Below are 17,384 nucleotides of genomic sequence, written 5' to 3'. Positions count from 1 at the left end.
GGAAGGATACGGACCTGAGGAGAGATCTTGGGTTGCTGTCAAGGACATTCTCGACCCTACCCTCATCGAGGAGTTTCATCGAGCCAGGCCCGACCGACCAGCTCCCAGACCGCAGGGGCGCCCACGTCGAGCTCCAGGAGTCGCTCCTAGAGGGGGGGTTCTGTAACGCCACGCCAGCAGAGGGAGCCCTCGCCCGACTACTGACTCAGCTCCGCTCCCTCTGCGGCTACTTCCTGTTTGTGCTGTATTTCAATGAGTGCTCAGGCCATGCTTCTTTGCGAAGTATTGCCAGTTTACCTGCCTTACCAAGCGTTATTCCAAGTGACTTTCATGACTGCTATCCTGTGTATAACCCTGCCTGCCTTGATCACGTACATTCTCTGTCTTTGCCCTTTTGATCTGTTTTGAACTGATTGTTGTGTTACTAAACTGCCTGCTCTTATACTTCGTCGCCTGGATTTGCCCCTGTGTTTGTTGTTTGGATTGGATTGCTTATGTGTTGCCGACTCTCTGCTTGTTTACTCGTTGATGTCTTTGCCTAACCCCTTAAATAAACTTCTGCACATGGATTCTAACACCGCCTCAGCCTCCATGTTACACATGGGCATCCCTGCCTTATTGATCTTGTTGGTTGAAGACATTCTGTTAAAAGCCATTACATTTTATATGTGTTAAAATATCTGTATAAAAAAAATCTGAATCCATTTCCTAAAATTTTCCCCAAATCCAAACTCTTTAAGAACTGCAAATAAAAAATCATCCTCTACCCTGTCAAAAGCTTTCTCTAGATCTAAACCTATTAAAAAACCCTTTCTCTTTTTCTTTCATATAGTCTATTGTATCTCTTATACTTTTCACCACATCTGTTATGTTTTTTCCTTGCACCCTATAAGCCTGTGTCATTTTAATTATCTTGGGTAAAATTATTTTTAACCTATTTGCTAAAACTTTTGCTAGAATCTTCATATCTGTATTTAACATTGTTATTGGTCTAAAATTCTTTAGATCTTTTTTGTCCTCTTTTCCTTTTTATATCATTTTTATCATTCCTATTCTCATCTTTTCACTCAACAATTCTTGAATAAAAACCTCTTCATAGATCTCTTTTAAAATCGGTACTAAAATATCTTTAAATTCTTTATAAAATTAATTTGTTTTGCCATCTACACCTGGACTTTTTCTTGGCATTAATTGCTTAATAACCACCTCTATTTCTTCTTCTTGAATTTCTTCATCACAAAGTTTTTTGTCTTCTTCGGTTACCTTTGATTTGATCTGTTTTATAAAATATTCTTCTCTTCTTCATTTGTTCCTTGTTTTTTGAACATATCACTATAAAAATCCTTTACTGTTTTTAAAATCCCCTCAGTTTCTGTTTCTACTTTCCCCTCTTTATTTAATACCTCTTTTATTAATTCAGCTCTTTGCCTATTGCTTTCCAAATTAAAGAAGAACTGTGTAGATCTTTCTCCTTCTACTGCATATTTTGCTTTACTTCTTATTATTGCACCTTTGCATTTTTCTTCTTCTATTATTTTTAACTTATCTTGTAACCCTACAATTTCTTCAATATCTTCGTTTCCCTCACCCTCTGTCCCTTTTCTTAACTCTTTATCTAGCTTCTTTCTTATTTCATTTTCTTTTTGTTTTTTCACCTGGTATTCCCAGGCGGTCTCCCATCCAAGTACTAACCAGGCCCAACCCTGCTTTGCTTCCGAGTTCAGATGAGATTTTTTTTTTTTTTATTAAACACATCATCAACAATCATGACATTTATACATACAAATATTTAAAATATACAATATTTAAAAATCTCCTGGTAAGAAAACTTCAAAACCAGTCCAAGTTTGTACAACATATGGATTATTTTTTGTAATACATTTTTCAAAAACGTCCATCTTTTCATACATTTTGCAATAGTTATATATAACCATTATTTCCTCAGTCACAATCTGCTTGTACAACAAAACCAATGGAATTTCTTTTTTCTTTTGTTTCATAATATTTCTTCTTTTCCATATTGTATATCTTGCAAGAGTCAACATATAATTAAGAGCAAACACATTTTTAGTTTTCCCATTAAAACCAAAAAAAACAGTGTATCCCATTCTTCTAAAACAATGTTTTCATCATACAAAAAAGTACAGACCATTGTTTTGAACATCTTCATAAAATCACTTAACTTTTTACATTTTAAAAATAGGTGTAACACACCTTCCCTTTTTTCCAAACACACCTTACACAATTCATCTTGTGATACCCCAATCTTTTTAAAGAAGATCTCTGTCATTATGCAGTTGTGTCTTAACATAAAATCAAAGTTTTCCGATGCTGGACTTTTAAAATTTAATCTTACATTTTTCCATATATTGGAAGCATCGAAGTTTTCAAATATCTTTTCCCAAAATTCTGTTGATTTAGTTTTTTTAAACACAGCATTACACAAACATGTATAAAACATCTTGATAGGACAATCATTGATACTAATCTTATCTTCATCCATTTTTAAAAACACTTTGATTTTTCCATTTTCAGTTTCTTTTTCATTCTCTTCAATTGTTTTGATCCAGTGATCTGGTAATGCTAATCTTAACTTCTTGTATTGATCTTCAATTTTTTCTTTATCATCTACATCTTCTATTTCCTCCAGTGTATCAATTATTGCTTGAGTAGGTAAAAACCCAGGTTTTATTTCATATAAAATGTCTTCTACTTGTCTAAAACCAACTGCATACCAGTTCTCATAAAACATTTGTTTTTTGCTTTTATTGTTCTGATTTAAAAACAGGGGTTGCTGTAAATAAAGTTTTCTCCCTTCAATCTCAGTGTGTATGTTATCATAAAAACATTTCCATGTTCTCAACAACTCTTTATAAAACTCAGGAATATTCTCTATCATGCGGTCTTTAAATGCCATCCATAAAAAATCATCTCCTATTTGTCCACATTTATTAATAAAATAACTCATGATGCTTTTCCACGGAATATTGTCTTCATTTAAAAACTTCTTTAATGTTTTAATTCTCATACTTTTCATTCTTATCCATGGATCTATAAGTCCTAATCCTCCCTCATCCACCTTTCCAATGATAGTGTTATATGCAATTTTAGATGGTTTATCATCCCATAAAAACCTTAAAATCATAGTTTTTATTCTCTTATACACCCACGTAGGTAGACTAACAACACTTAAAACATACCACATCTTAGATAGAAAAAGAGAATTTAATACCAGTACTTTCCCTTTTAAAAACAATACTCTCTGCTTCCAAAAACATCATCTTTTCTCCATTTTATTTAGGAGTTCATCCCAAATTATTTCTCTAGTTTTGATTTCCTCATATCCCAGCGTAATGCCTAAGATCTTTATGTAATTGTTTTGTTCTTTAAATTCCCAATTTCCTTGTGGAGCTTCTGCTTTTCCCATCTTAATGTATTCCGTTTTTTCTTTATTTACTTTTGCTCCCGATCGTCGACAATATTTATCAAATATTTCCATAGCTTTCCCAACACTTTTAAAATCTTTTAAAAATAGAGTGGTATCATCAGCATACTGAAAAATCTTCTGTTCTGTTCTATTGGTTTCTATCATAAACCCTTTAATTTCCTTTTCTTCATTTATAGCTAAGCCTAATGGTTCAGCAACTAGTGTGTATAATAATGCTGATAAAGGACATCCTTGTCTTATAGATCTGGAAATCTCAATGTAGTCTGTTAAAAATCCATTTATTTTAAAACAACTAAAAATATCTGTATAAAAACATTTGATCCACTTAATGAAATTCTCACCAAAGCCAAATTTCTGGATTAAGTCAAATAAATAGCTGTGCTCAACTCTGTCAAAAGCTTTCTCTAGATCTATGCTGAATAAAAATCCTTCATCTTTTTTTTCTTTGATGTACCAGATTAAATCTCTTATACTTTTTATTGTGTCTGCTATATCTCTGCCTATTACACCATAAGCTTGATTAGTTGTGATAAGAGTGGGAACTACCTTTTTAAGTCTGTTTGCTAAAATCTTTGCTAATATTTTATAATCTGTATTAAGCATACTTAAAGGTCTATAATTTTGCAAATCATCTTTATCACCTTTATTTTTATAAATTATTTTAATCATTCCTTTCTTCATACTCTCACTCAACTCTCCTTTTTTAAAAATAGCAGTAAAAGATCTTTTAAAATTGGAATTAAAACATCTTTAAAAGTCTTATAAAACTCGGATGACAAACCATCTAAACCAGGGCTTTTCCCATTGCTTAATTGTGTTATAGCTTCATTTATCTCATCTTCAGTTATATCACTATCACACCGTTTTTTATCCTCTTCACTTACTTTAACCTTTATTTGATTCAATAAAAAATCCTTATCTTCTTCATGAACTCCTTCTCCCTTAAACAAAATTCCATAGAAATCTTTAACTGTTCTTAAAATACTTTCTTTATCTTTGACATTTTCCCCTTTTATTGAGACATTCTTTATCAAATCGGCTTTTTGTCGTGTTTTTTCTAAATCATAAAAGAACTTTGTACTTCTTTCTCCTTCCACTGTATTTTTCATCTTGCTTCTTATTCTAGCTCCCATACATTTTTCCTCTTCTACTTTTTTCAGTTTCTCTTCTAATATCACTATTCTCCTAATATCCATATTTCCTTCTGTTATCTTTTCCATTTCATTCTCCCATTCTTTGTTTAATTGTCTTTCTTTAGCTCGATTAGCTTTCTGCATTTTCTTTGAACATTCTATTGAAAATCTTTTGGCCTCTAATTTGACATTGTCCCACCACACACTTATTTCTTCATCATATAACTCATCATTTACACTATTAATAATATTTTCCATTTCAGTTTTATAAAAATCATTCTTTAAGAGCTCTGTATTAAACACCCATACACCTGGTCCTCTTTCAACTCCACTGAAATCCATCATTACATACAAAAATCATGGTCACTACAGCTAAAAATCTTGTAAAAAATCTTTGAAATAAAAGATTCTAATCTTCTTGTACATAAAACATAGTCTAATCTACTTTGTTTTAAAACTGTATTCACCCACTGCCTTCTTGAGTATTCTCTTTTGACTCTATTTCTCTCTCTCCATACATCTACATATTTATGTTTTTCAATCATGTATTTCAGCTCTTTTCTTCCAACATCTGCTCTATAAACCATATAATCATCTACATCTATCCTTTCTAAAACAGTATTAAAATCTCCTAAGACAATAACATTATTCCATCCACTCATTAAAACACTTAGGTCCTTAAAAAAAGTAACTCTTTCCAAGTCTTGATTTGGAGCATGGATGTTACATATTGTTATTTCTTCACCCTTATTTATTATTTTAATAGTTAAGATCCTTCCATAGTTATCTTTAAATAAAACATCAAATGAGCATCCTATTCCTCTTCTAATTAATATTGCCATGCCCTTTTTCTTATTTGGGTCATTATTATACAATATTTCCCCGTCCCAACATTTTTTAAACTCATTAATAATCGTTTCATTCCATCCAGTCTCTTGTATACATATTATATCACATTTTTCTGTTAATGCAATTACATTTTCAAACTTCACTTTAGATGACAGCCCTCTTACATTAATTGAAACCAAACATAAGTTGTTCATTAGAAATATAAAAGAAAACAAGCCATCCAAACAAAAGAAAATCCAAATTAAACAAGCCATCAATCATTTGTAGTCTTCTTTATCTAAAATCTTAGATCAGTTCTGTCAGTTTTTAGTTTTGCTTTTGCTTCTTTTCGTAATTTCTGTTTCTTAAGCACTTGCTGAATATTTATTTGTACAGTTTTTCTGCGTCTTCTGTTTATGCTGTCTATTGTTCTGTCTTTAGTCCCAATATTTATTTCATCATTATCATCATTGCTTACCTCTTCCTCAATTCTGCTTTCTGTATTTTCACCCGCTGCTCCTTGTTCTTTTTCCATGTCCTGTCCATCGTCTTTCATTAGATGTTGTGTCTCAGTCTCTACTGTATCTCCTTCATCCTCTTCACTCATAGCCTGCTCCTCTTCTTGTTCATTCAAACCATCCGGTGTTAATTCCTGTTCTTCATCCTCTCTTTCTTCATCGCTTGATTTCTCCGTTGGTTTATGCATTTCCATCACTCCAGTCTCTTCCTCATCCGATTCACATCTGCACCACAATGTTGTCTTTTTGCAGCCTTGGCACCGTGGGGCTTTACAGTCCCGCGCAAAATGCCCCTGCTCCAGACATTCTCTACACACAAATTGTGGGCAGTCTTTTTTTTCATGTTCAGTGCTTCCACATAATCTGCATGTTTTTATCTGCTGATCATGTATCACTCTAAAATATTTTGGTCCTTCCTCTGTATCAAATTTGACATTGTAAGGAAGAGTTGTGACTTCTTTTGGAAATTTCACTCTGATGAACCTTGTTCCGTCAGCCACAGTTGTTCCTGGATGATACCTTCTTCTTAGTGGGAGAATTGGAGAAACTCCCCAGTCCACAAGCTTTTGGATGATTTCACTATCTTGAATATAGTTGGGTAAATTTTCTTCATTGGGTGCATGAATATTATAAATTATGAAATGATCTTCTCCTTTTTCTAATTTCATCACCATGCTTTTCCCAACTTGCTTTGAACCATTTTAACACTTTCATTTTTCCAATTTGTTTCTTGCAAAACAATCACATCAGCTTCTTTACATAACACCAACATTTTTTCAAATTTCTCCACATTCAATAAACCTCTTGCATTCCACGATAAAATGTTAAAAAACATGATAAAAGATATTAAAATATTAAAACCAACCATTATTTTTGGTCTCCTCCTCTACCTCTGCATACCCACTTTTTTCACTCAACCAACAGCCCCTTCCATAAAAAGAAACACACATTAAAATCATGTTAAAATAAATAAAATGGTTAAAAAACATTATTTCTCATCATCTTCTTCCAGCCCTCTTAAAACTTCATACCTATTAACGTTTTTTACTCGCACCTTTGTCATCATCTTTTTTCTTGCACTGTCCACATTTGGTTTTACCTTTATTGTTCTTCTTCTTATTAGTCCTCTTTCCACTTTGTTCTTCTCTACATAATCTGCCCTTTGTTCTTCATCACTTTCCATTCCTTCAGCTTGATCAGTCTTACTTTGTTCATCGTTTTCCACCATATTTAAAAAGTTTTTAAAACTGTCAGTTATTTCCATTTGTGTCCACTGTTCTTGTTCTGATGTCTGTTTTTCTTCTTCTTCTTCTTCCCTTATAATGTTTGTTTCCTCCTCCATTACCTTTGTTGTTGATTCTTCTCCTTTATTGTTTCTTTCATGCACCTGTTCGTCTACTTGTTCTGCTCCTCCTCCTTCCTCTCCTTCCATCCAACATTCACACTTGTTTAAAAAAATTTTACATTCTGGGCATTTGACAGTATTACAATTCCTTGCAAAGTGTCCCCTTTCTTCACATTTGTAGCACTTAAAATCTGGGCAATCCATTAACAAGTGTTCAGGGCTCATGCACAGCCTACAGGTCTTCACTTGATGGCTGTGCATTACCCTGAAGTACTGCGGCCCTTCTGCTGTTTCCAGCTTTGTGCTGTATGGCAATGATGCCACCTCCTTAGGGAATCTCACTTTTAGGAACCTTGTTCCGTCCTCAATGTCAGTGCCAGTGTAAACCCTTCTTTTTATTTTTGATATGGGATAAACTCCCCATCCTTCTAATTTTTCTAAAATTTCTTTATCATCAAGATAGACGGGCAGGTGCATGAAAGAAACAACATAATCCCTGTTTTGCAGCTTTTTGATTTCACAGTTCACTCCCTTAATCAACAGTCCATCAAGCAATTCCTCACATGTTTCTTCCTTCTCCATAGTAAGTTCAAACTCCTTTCCTTGCCTTGGTCTCAAAGCCAGAATTTTCCCTTGACCACACTTCTCTGTCACTGCTTTAATGATGTCCACAGCTCTTACCTCATTGACTTCTTCTGTGTTCACTATTACCGTTGCTTCTTTTGAATACTTTCTTCCACCAAGTTGGTTTTTCCTTTGTCCAGCTCGTTGTTTGTTGTCCAGTCCATTGTCGTTAACCATTCTTGTTCCTCCGTCCAGTCCAGTTTCGTTTGCCATGAGAGTCTCTGCATCCAGTCCAGTTTCGTTTACCAAAAATCCGTCCATTTTATGCCCAGTAAAGTGCAAAAAAACAAAAACAACAAACCACCCTCCAGTCAGCGGGATGCTGCTGTCAGGTGGTTTAAAAAACAAAAACACAAAATCAAACTCTAACTCAGTCCACAAAAACAAACACAAAACAAAAATACTAAAATGGAGGAGAGCCTTTCTCTCCAAACTGCAGCCGATCACTTCCTGTATTGCTCACTAGTGTCCTCTAGTGTTCCCAGGGTGGTATGGCCGTAAGCGAGAGCAGTCGTCAAGAGTTGGCTATTTAAAAACAGGTGCAGTACCAGGAGCCGAGAGCAACTCAGCTTGCCTAGACACAGCAGCCACAGAAACAATGCCCTTGTCACCTCAATTGTTTCCCTGTATTTTTTTTTTTTTTTTTCAATTAATGTATTCATTTTTTTTTTGGCAAATGAAGGAATTCAAAAAGCTTACAACACCTGGTATTCCCAGGCGGTCTCCCATCCAAGTACTAACCAGGCCCAACCCTGCTTAGCTTCCGAGTTCAGATGAGATTTTTTTTTTTTTTTTCTTTATTTTATATCAAAAATTAAAAACAATTACATTCAGGTAATAATACATGTACATTATATAAAGCCATTTGAACATATATATTCCCACATAAAAAGTCTTTTTCAAATACATCAATCTTGTCATTCGTGTTACAATAATAGAAAAGAGCATTAAGCAGTACAGACATTTTTCTTTTAAACAATTTACACACAGATATTTTGCCATTATTCTGTTTAACAGCATTCCTTCTATTCCATATCACAATTCTTGCAACTGTTAAAATGAAATTAATGAACCTTGTATTTTTACCTTCTGTTTTACAACCAAATAAAAATAATGTTTCCCATTCCTCATCAACAACCTGTTTTTCAATCCCCATTTCATTTATCATTTCTTTAATTTTTCCAATAAAACATTTTAACTCTTTGCATTTGAAAAACAAATGTAGTATACCTTCATCTTCTTTATTACAAACTTTACATCTTGCATCATTTGCCAAACCTATTTTACACAATCTCATTTCACTTAATAAACAGTTTTGCCTTAAAATGTAATCAAAATTCTCTAAAATTGGACTTTTCCACCAAGCTCTCAGATTTTGCCATATTTCCTTTGTTTCTATATTGGGATATAATCTTTTCCAGTACTCTTCTGCTTTGGGTATAACAAACACGTCTTTACATAAACATGAATAAAACATTTTCAGTATACCATCTTTGAAAGCATATTGATTTTCTTTAAAGTTAATCACCATTCCTTCATCGCTGTGCATATCCAGATTATTTTCTATCATTTCTTTCCATTCTTTTGGTATATTGTTTTTCAAGTTATTCAATTGATTTTCAATAACTCCTTTAGTTTCGTTTTCATAGTTTTCTATTATTGCATCTTTTATTACTTGCACCTGTACATAACCAGGTATCACTTCATATAAGATATCTTTAATTTGCTTTATTCCTGCATCATACCATTTCTTATAAAAAATAGTGTAATTCCCTTTTTTAATGTAATCATTTAAAAACAGCGGTTGCTTTAAAATCTCTTCTTTACTAAATGTACAATCAATATGCTTTGCAACATGTCTTGATAACTTCTTTATAGAATTCTGGAATCCCATTCATCATATTCTCTTTGGGCTTCATCCATAATATATATTCTTGCATTTCCCCACATTTATTTAAAAAATATGTCATCGCATCTTTCCATACGTGTTTTTCTTCTTTCCAGTATTTATTTAGTTTTTATTCTTATGCTTTTCATTCTGATAAGTGGATCGATTAAACCTAACCCCCCTTCTTCTACTTTACCAATTATGGTATCATAAGCTATCTTGGAAGGTTTCCCGTCCCATATAAAATCTAATACAATAGCTTTTATCTTCTTATAAACACTCATTGGCAAACTCACTGTACCTAAAACATACCACATTTTTGATAAAAATAAGGAATTTAAAACTAAAACTTTCCCCTTTAAAAACAAACCTCTTAATTTCCAGAAATGTAATCTTTTTTCCATTCCTTTTAGAACTTCCTCCCACACTAAATCCCTTGTTTCATTTTCATTTTCACCAACCCTTATACCTAAAATCTTCATATTGGTTTTCTCCTCTTTAAATTGGATTTTTTCGGGAAAACCTTTGTTTTTCCTATTCTCATGTATTTCGTTTTTTCCTTATTAATTTTTGCTCCTGTTCCTTTACAATATCTGTTTAAAATTTCCTCTGCTTTTTCAATAATTTTAATATCTTTTACTATTAAAGTGGTATCATCAGCATATTGAAATATTTTTTGTTCTGACTCTGTTCCTTTTATACATAATCCTCGTATTTGCTTTTCATTATCAATTGCTAACCCCAATGTTTCAGATACAAGTGTGTATAGTAGTGCTGACATTGGACACCCTTGTCTTATCGATCTTGTTACTTTAAAATCTTTAGTTAAAAAACCATTTACTTTTATACAGCTTGTTATATCTGCATATAAACATTTTATCCATTGTAAATATCTTTTTCCAAAACCAAATCTCTCCATTACATTCATCATATATTTGTGTTCCACTCTATCAAAAGCTGAATCCAAATCTACACTAATTATATATCCTGTTTCTTTTTCCTCTCTCATATACCAGATTATGTCTCTTATATTGTTTATGACATCCGTTATGTCTCTTTTTAGAACCGCATATGCTTGATTTGTTTGGATTATGTTTGGTACAACTACTTTCAATCTGTTAGCTAAGACTTTCGCTAAAATTTTATAGTCTGTGTTCAACATACTTAAGGGTCGATAATTTTTTAAGTCTTCCTTGTCTCCATTTCTTTTATAAATCATTTTAACCATTCCTTTTTTCATACTATTAGTTAACTCCCCTTTTTCATAAATATCACTGTATATTCTATTTAAAATAGGACTTAAAACATTTTTAAAAACTTTTTTTTCAAACATTTCATCATTCACACTATTGATTATTATATTTTCTATTTCCATTTTATACATTTCTATTTTGAACAACTCAGTGTTGAGTATCCACACTCCTGGTCCTTTTTCAATCTCATTAAAATTCATCGTTATCCATAAAAAATCATGATCACTCTCACTATAGGTTTTGTAGAAAACTTTGTTGACATATTGTACTTCTTTCTTCTTACATAAAAACAAGTCAATTCTACTTTGCTTTAAAATCCTATTTACAATTTGTCTTCTTGAATATTCTCTTTCACACCATTTTGCTCTCTCCATACATCTACCAAATCACATTTCCTCATTAAATTCTGTAGTTCATTCCTTCCTCTGTCTGTTCTAAAATCCATTGAGTCATCTTTATCTATTCTTTGCATGGCAACATTAAAATCTCCTAAAATAAATATGTTTTCATTCTTATCTATTAACTTATCTATTTCCTTATAAAAGTTATATTTCTCCTTTTCCTCATTTGGTGCATGTATGTTGCATACTCTAAAACTTTTCCCATTATACATAACTTTTACAATTATAATTCTTCCGTCTGTGTCTTTATAGTCTAATTCTACTTTTTCAAAAATCCCTCTTTTTATCAAAATTGCTACCCCTCTTTTCTTTTCTATATCTCCATTACTAAATATTTCCCCATTCCACAATTTTCTCATCTCATTTTTAATCTCGTCTTCCCACTTTGTCTCTTGTAAACATAATATATCACACTTTTTTGTCAAACACGTTAATCTTTCAAACTTTTCACATTTTGACAATCCTCTTACATTCAGTGATACCACACATACATTACTCATTAGGATAATTATTGGATAAACCAATAACCACCATTCATTCTGAGTCACTGTCACTTAAACAAATGTTTCTTGCATCTCCTTTTTCAAATTTTTTTCCTTTCCATTCTTTCTTTAATCTCTTCTCTTCTCATTTTCTGCCGTTGTAGAACCAGTTCAATGTTTAAGCCACTTTTAGATCTTAATTTTAAATACCAGGGTGGTATGGCCATAAGCGAGAGCAGACGTCAAGAGTTGGCTATTTGAAAAGAGGCGCAGCACCAGGAGCCGAGCGCAGCTCAGCTTGCATTGACACAGCACCGACAGAAACAACGCCCTTGTCCCCTCAATTGTTTACCTGTGTTTTTTTTGTCCCACCCCTCCCAAATAAGATGAATGTGAGAAAAGACACCAGCAGCAGACCTGTGACACGGGGAAGTGTATTAGATGCCAAATGAAGGAACTCAAAGAGCTTACAGCACCTGGTATTCCCAGGCGGTCTCCCATCCAAGTACTAACCAGACCGACAGAAACAAAGCCCTTGACCCCTCAATAGTTTACCTGTTTTTTTTTTTTTTTTTCGGTTTCTGCTCCAGGGCACCGACAGCTCTTGCTAGGTTAAACCAGCCAAGTCAGGGTACTCACTTCCCCCGAATAGAATCAGGGGAAGTGGGTACAATGACTTAGCTGGTTCCAGAGATCAGAGAGGAATTCAGAGTTTTGTTTTGTTTTTTTCGTATTTTGGGAAAGGTATCAGCTGCCAAATGAAGGAATTCAAAAAGCTTTAAGCACCTGGTAATCCCAGGGGGTCTCTCATTCAAGAACTAACCGGGAATCAAACCCAGTCCACAGCAATGAGAGCACTGAATCCTAACCACTAGACCACCAGGGATGGGAGAGCAGATACTTGCCCTCAAGCCTTGCTGTGGGTCTCCACACAAGTATGCTGCAGCTGCTCTGACAAAAATAAATCCAATGCTTGTAACCTCCTCCTGGAGAGGAGAAAGTCTCAGACCCTGGATCACAGTTCTTCTATGGAGGGACTGTCACATGCTCCTATCGACACCACAACTTGCCATAATAACAAAGCACAGCATGCGTTGAATGAACTCCGTATTGACAGAGCTGTGTCCTTATTACAAGCAACAAGCTAATGATGAAAAGATAAGGAGATAGGGCCAGTGGTGCAGTGGATAATGTGTCTGACTATGGATCAGAAGACTCTAGATTTGACTCCTGGCTTGCTTGTTTTGGTCTTTTTGCTTTGCCGACAGCCAGTGCACTGCGGTCGCCTTTCGCCCCCCACTGGAGCTGTTCAGTTCCACTCTGGAGTGAGTCAAGTTTAAGTGGCCGCAATCACAGAGGCCGTGGGGTGCTCTCCTGGTTTCAAAGGATGCCCCAACTGCAGTTTTTTAATAACATCTACTACAGCTACACCAACCGTAAACCCAGCCTACTTGTTGCAAAAGTCCATACAACTTAGAGGTCACCCATCAAACTTGCAGCGTAATCTCTTCCACTTTTAATTCTCTGAGCTGCAGCAATACCTAAGTGCTCTGATAAAACATGAATAAAAAACTATGGCTTTTAACCTCCTCTTGGAGAGAAGAGAGTCTCCGATCCTGGATCTCAGGTCTTCTATGGAGGGACTGTCAGGAATCCTGGAAGAGCATCTCATCCACACAACGTCTTGCCATAAAACAAAGCAGAATGTGTGGTGACGGTACTCCAGATTGACAGAGCCTTGTCCTTGTTTCAAACGCTAACAAGGTGCTGAACAGAGTGCCAGTGGCACAAAGGATAATGCTTATGACTATGGATCAGAGGATTCTAGCTTACGGAAACCATGAGACTGTGTATGAGAGAGTGCGTAAATGTATGATTGGTACTTGTGCAAGAGGGGCAGTGAAGTGGGCTTTTTGCCCTTTCGTTCCTGTACAGTTCGCATATATCTTCATCGCTAGAGCTCAAATGTTGACAAAATAAGCAAACAGGACCAGTGGTGCAATGGATAATGTGACTGACTACGGATCAGAAGGTTGTAAGTTCGACTTCTGGCTGGCTCGCTTTGGTCTTTTTGCTTTGCTGTCAGCCAGTGCACTGCGGTCGCCTTTCCCCCCGCTGGACCGGTTCAGTTCCACTCTGGAGTGAATCAAGTTTCTGCGGCCGCCAGCAAAGAGCCCGTGGAGTGCTCCCCTGGTTTCAAAGGCTGCCCCAACTGCTGATTTTTATTAACGTCTTCTACAGCCTACAACTTAGAAGTCACCCAGCCAACTTGCAGCGTAATCTCTTCCACTTGTAAGTCTCTGAGCTGCAGCAAAACCTAAGTGCTCTGATAAAACATGCATAAAAGAAACTATGGCTTTTAACCCCCTCTTGGAGAGAAGAGAGTCTCCGATCCTGGATCTCAGGTCTTCTATGGAGGGACTGTCAGGAATCTTGGAAGAGCATCTCATCCACACAACGTCTTGCCATAAAACAAAGCAGAATGTGTGGTGACGGTACTCCAGATTGACAGAGCCTTGTCCTTGTTTCAAACAATGTGCTAACAAGGTGCTAACAAGGTGCTGAACGGAGTGCCAGTGGCACAAAGGATAACGCTTATGACTATGGATCAAAGGATTCTAGCTTAGCAATCGTAAACCCCGCCTACTTGCTGCAAAAGTCCCTACCAGGCCCAACCCTGTCTTTCTTCCGAGTTCAGATGAGATCAGGCATTGCCAGAGTGGTATGGCCGTACGCGAGAGCAGCCGTCAAGAGTTAGCTATTTAAAAATAGGCGCAGCACCAGGAGCCGAGCGCAGCTCAGCTTGCTTTGACACAGCACCGACAGAAACAAGGCCCTTGTCCCCTCAATTGTTTACCTGTTTTTTGTTTTTTTTCTGTTTCTGCTCCGGGGCACCAACAGCTCTTGCTAAGTTAAACCAGCCAAGTCACTGTACCCACTTTCCCCCGAATGGAATCAGGGGAAGTGGGTACACTGACTTGGCTGGTTCCAGAGTTCAGAGAGGAATTCAGAGGTTTTTTTTTATATTTTGGGAAGTGTATTAGCTGCCAAATAAAGGAATTTAAAAAGCTTACAGCACCTGGTATTCCCAGGCGGTCTCCCATCCAAGTACCAACCAGGCCCAACCCTGCTTTGCTTCCGAGTTCAGATGAGATATATATTTTTTTTTATTAAAATCAAATATTTACATTTTTACAAAGAAATGATCACATCACACAAAAATCACATGATACTTACAACACTCATTATTAGACTTCATATTTTTCCCATAACCAACTTAAAATGTTGTCCTTGTATTCAACCATTACGTTCCCTTTTACCATTATTTCTATAAATACATCCTCCTTTTCTTGTACTATAAAATAGTTGAATATCAATTTTACAGCCATCTCCATTCTGTTTTTAAACATACGCCATATATCCACTCTCTTCCCATCATGTTTAGCCATATTTCTCCTTATCCAAATCACATACTTAGCAATTGTTATACATAGATTAAAAGCATACATACCACATTCATTTTGACCAAATAAATATTTTTTTTTCCCAGTTCTTTTGTTCATCCACATATATGTCCCCTATTAACGATTTAGCAATTTTCTTAAATTTTTCCATAATTCCTCCAACTTTTCACAATAGAAGAACAAATGTAATAAACCTTCCCCTTCCTTCATAAACACCTTACATATTATATCTTGTTCAATTCCCATTTTACACAATCTCATTTCTGTTAATATGCAATTATGTCTCAATAAATAATTACAATTTTCTAAAATTGGTTCCATATATTTCATTCTGACATTTGCCCATATTTATTTTTCATTTAAATCCTCATATCTTTCCTTCCAGTAGTTGAATGCTATAGGTCTTATAAAAGCCTTTGATCTAAAAACAACATAAAAACTCTTAACTGTACATAAGCTCATATTGATCTTTTCTCCATTTTTCTTCTTAAAATAGACCTCTGGTAATTCTTCCTTATCCCGCAACTCTTTTTTTTTTTTCAATTATTTCAATCCAATCTTTTGGTATTGCTTTTTTCAAATCATGATATTGTCTTTGTAATTTTATTTTAGAAAGAACTGAAGTTTTTGCCAAGACTGCCCTCATAAGTGGCAGCTCCCATATGGTCTAGCGGTCAGGATTCCTGGTTTTCACCCAGGCGGCCTGGGTTCGACTCCCGGTCTGGGAAGCCTTGAGTATTTCTGCCACTGCCCTTTTTTTCCAGCAGTCGGACTGCAGCAACTTTAAGGAGGTGGGCTTGTGTGGGACTCTCATAAGCCTTCGATAGCTCAGTTGGTAGAGCGGAGGACTGTAGGTGTGTTGTTGGCAATCCTTAGGTCGCTGGTTCGACTCCGGCTCGAAGGAGGTCTTTTGCCCTTTCATGCCTGTGCAGTTCGCATATATTTTCATAGCTCAAAAGTAAGTTCCCTGACCGGGAATCGAACCCGGGCCGCGGCGGTGAGAGCGCCGAATCCTAACCACTAGACCACCAGGGAAGGTCTTGCAGAAGCTTGCCCTCAAGTCTAGCTGTGGGCCTCCATGCAAGTATGCTGCAGCTGCTCTGACAAAAATAAATCTAATGCTTGTAACCTCCTCCTGGAGAGGAGAAAGTCTCAGACCCTGGATCACAGTTCTTCTAGGGAGGGACTGTCACATGCACTGTAAGAGCATCCTATCGACACCACAACTTGCCATAATAACGAAGGACAGCATGTGTTGAACGAACTCCGTGTTGAATGAACTCTGTGTTGACTGAGCTGTGTCCTTATCACAAGCAACAAGATAAAGATGAAAAGATAAGCAGACAGGGCCAGTGGCGCAATGGATAACGCGTCTGACTACGGATCAGAAGATTCTAGGTTCGACTCCTGGCTGGCTCGCTCTGGTCTTTTTGCTTTGATGTCAGCCAGTGCACTGCAGTCACCTTTCGCCCCCACTGGAACTGTTCAGGTCCACTCTGGAGTGTGTTGAGTTTAAGGGGCCGCAATCACAGAGGCCGTGGGGTGTTCCCCTGGTTTCAAAGGCTGCCCCAACCGCTAGATTTTTATTAACGTCTACTACAGCTACACCAATCGTAAACCCAGCCTACTTGTTGCAAAAGTCCCTACCACTTAGAAGTCACCCAGCCAACTTGCAGCGTAATCTCTTCCACTTGTAAGTCTCTGAGCTGTATCAATACCTAAGTGCTCTGATAAAACATGCATAAAAGAAACTATGGCTTTTAACCTCCTCTTGGAGAGAAGAGAGTCTCCGACCCTGGATCTCAGGGGTTCTATGGAGGGACTGTCAGGAATCGGTCTAAGCTGTCTAAGGCGCTGCGTTCAGGTCGCAGTCTTCCCTGGAGGCGTGGGTTTGAATCCCACTTCTGACAAACCAAATCTTTGGCTGTGCGTTCAGGCTCAAGTATTTAACTCTCTTGCGCCATGTCCGAGTGATACAGTAACACTGACAAAGCGCCGCA

General features: G+C 36.2%; 4 non-coding genes across 4 annotated transcripts; 3 read left to right on the top strand and 1 right to left on the bottom strand.

The window, feature by feature from the left end:
- The first annotated feature begins 16,040 nt into the window (after positions 1 to 16,040).
- Positions 16,041 to 16,112, top strand: trnae-uuc (transfer RNA glutamic acid (anticodon UUC)). Its single transcript has one exon. It is a non-coding gene; the product is annotated as a tRNA-Glu (tRNA).
- An 89-nt stretch (positions 16,113 to 16,201) lies between these two features.
- trnay-gua (transfer RNA tyrosine (anticodon GUA)) lies at positions 16,202 to 16,288 on the top strand. The gene is given in 2 exon segments: positions 16,202 to 16,238; positions 16,253 to 16,288. It is a non-coding gene; the product is annotated as a tRNA-Tyr (tRNA).
- Positions 16,289 to 16,347: 59 nt separating this feature from the next.
- Positions 16,348 to 16,419, bottom strand: trnae-cuc (transfer RNA glutamic acid (anticodon CUC)). Its single transcript has one exon. It is a non-coding gene; the product is annotated as a tRNA-Glu (tRNA).
- Positions 16,420 to 16,730: 311 nt separating this feature from the next.
- Positions 16,731 to 16,803, top strand: trnar-acg (transfer RNA arginine (anticodon ACG)). The gene has a single exon. It is a non-coding gene; the product is annotated as a tRNA-Arg (tRNA).
- Positions 16,804 to 17,384: the final 581 nt, after the last annotated feature.

Source organism: Danio aesculapii, chromosome 4, assembly GCF_903798145.1.
Source record: "Danio aesculapii chromosome 4, fDanAes4.1, whole genome shotgun sequence".
Lineage (NCBI taxonomy): Eukaryota > Metazoa > Chordata > Actinopteri > Cypriniformes > Danionidae > Danio > Danio aesculapii.
This window is presented reverse-complemented; position numbering and strand designations above follow the sequence as displayed.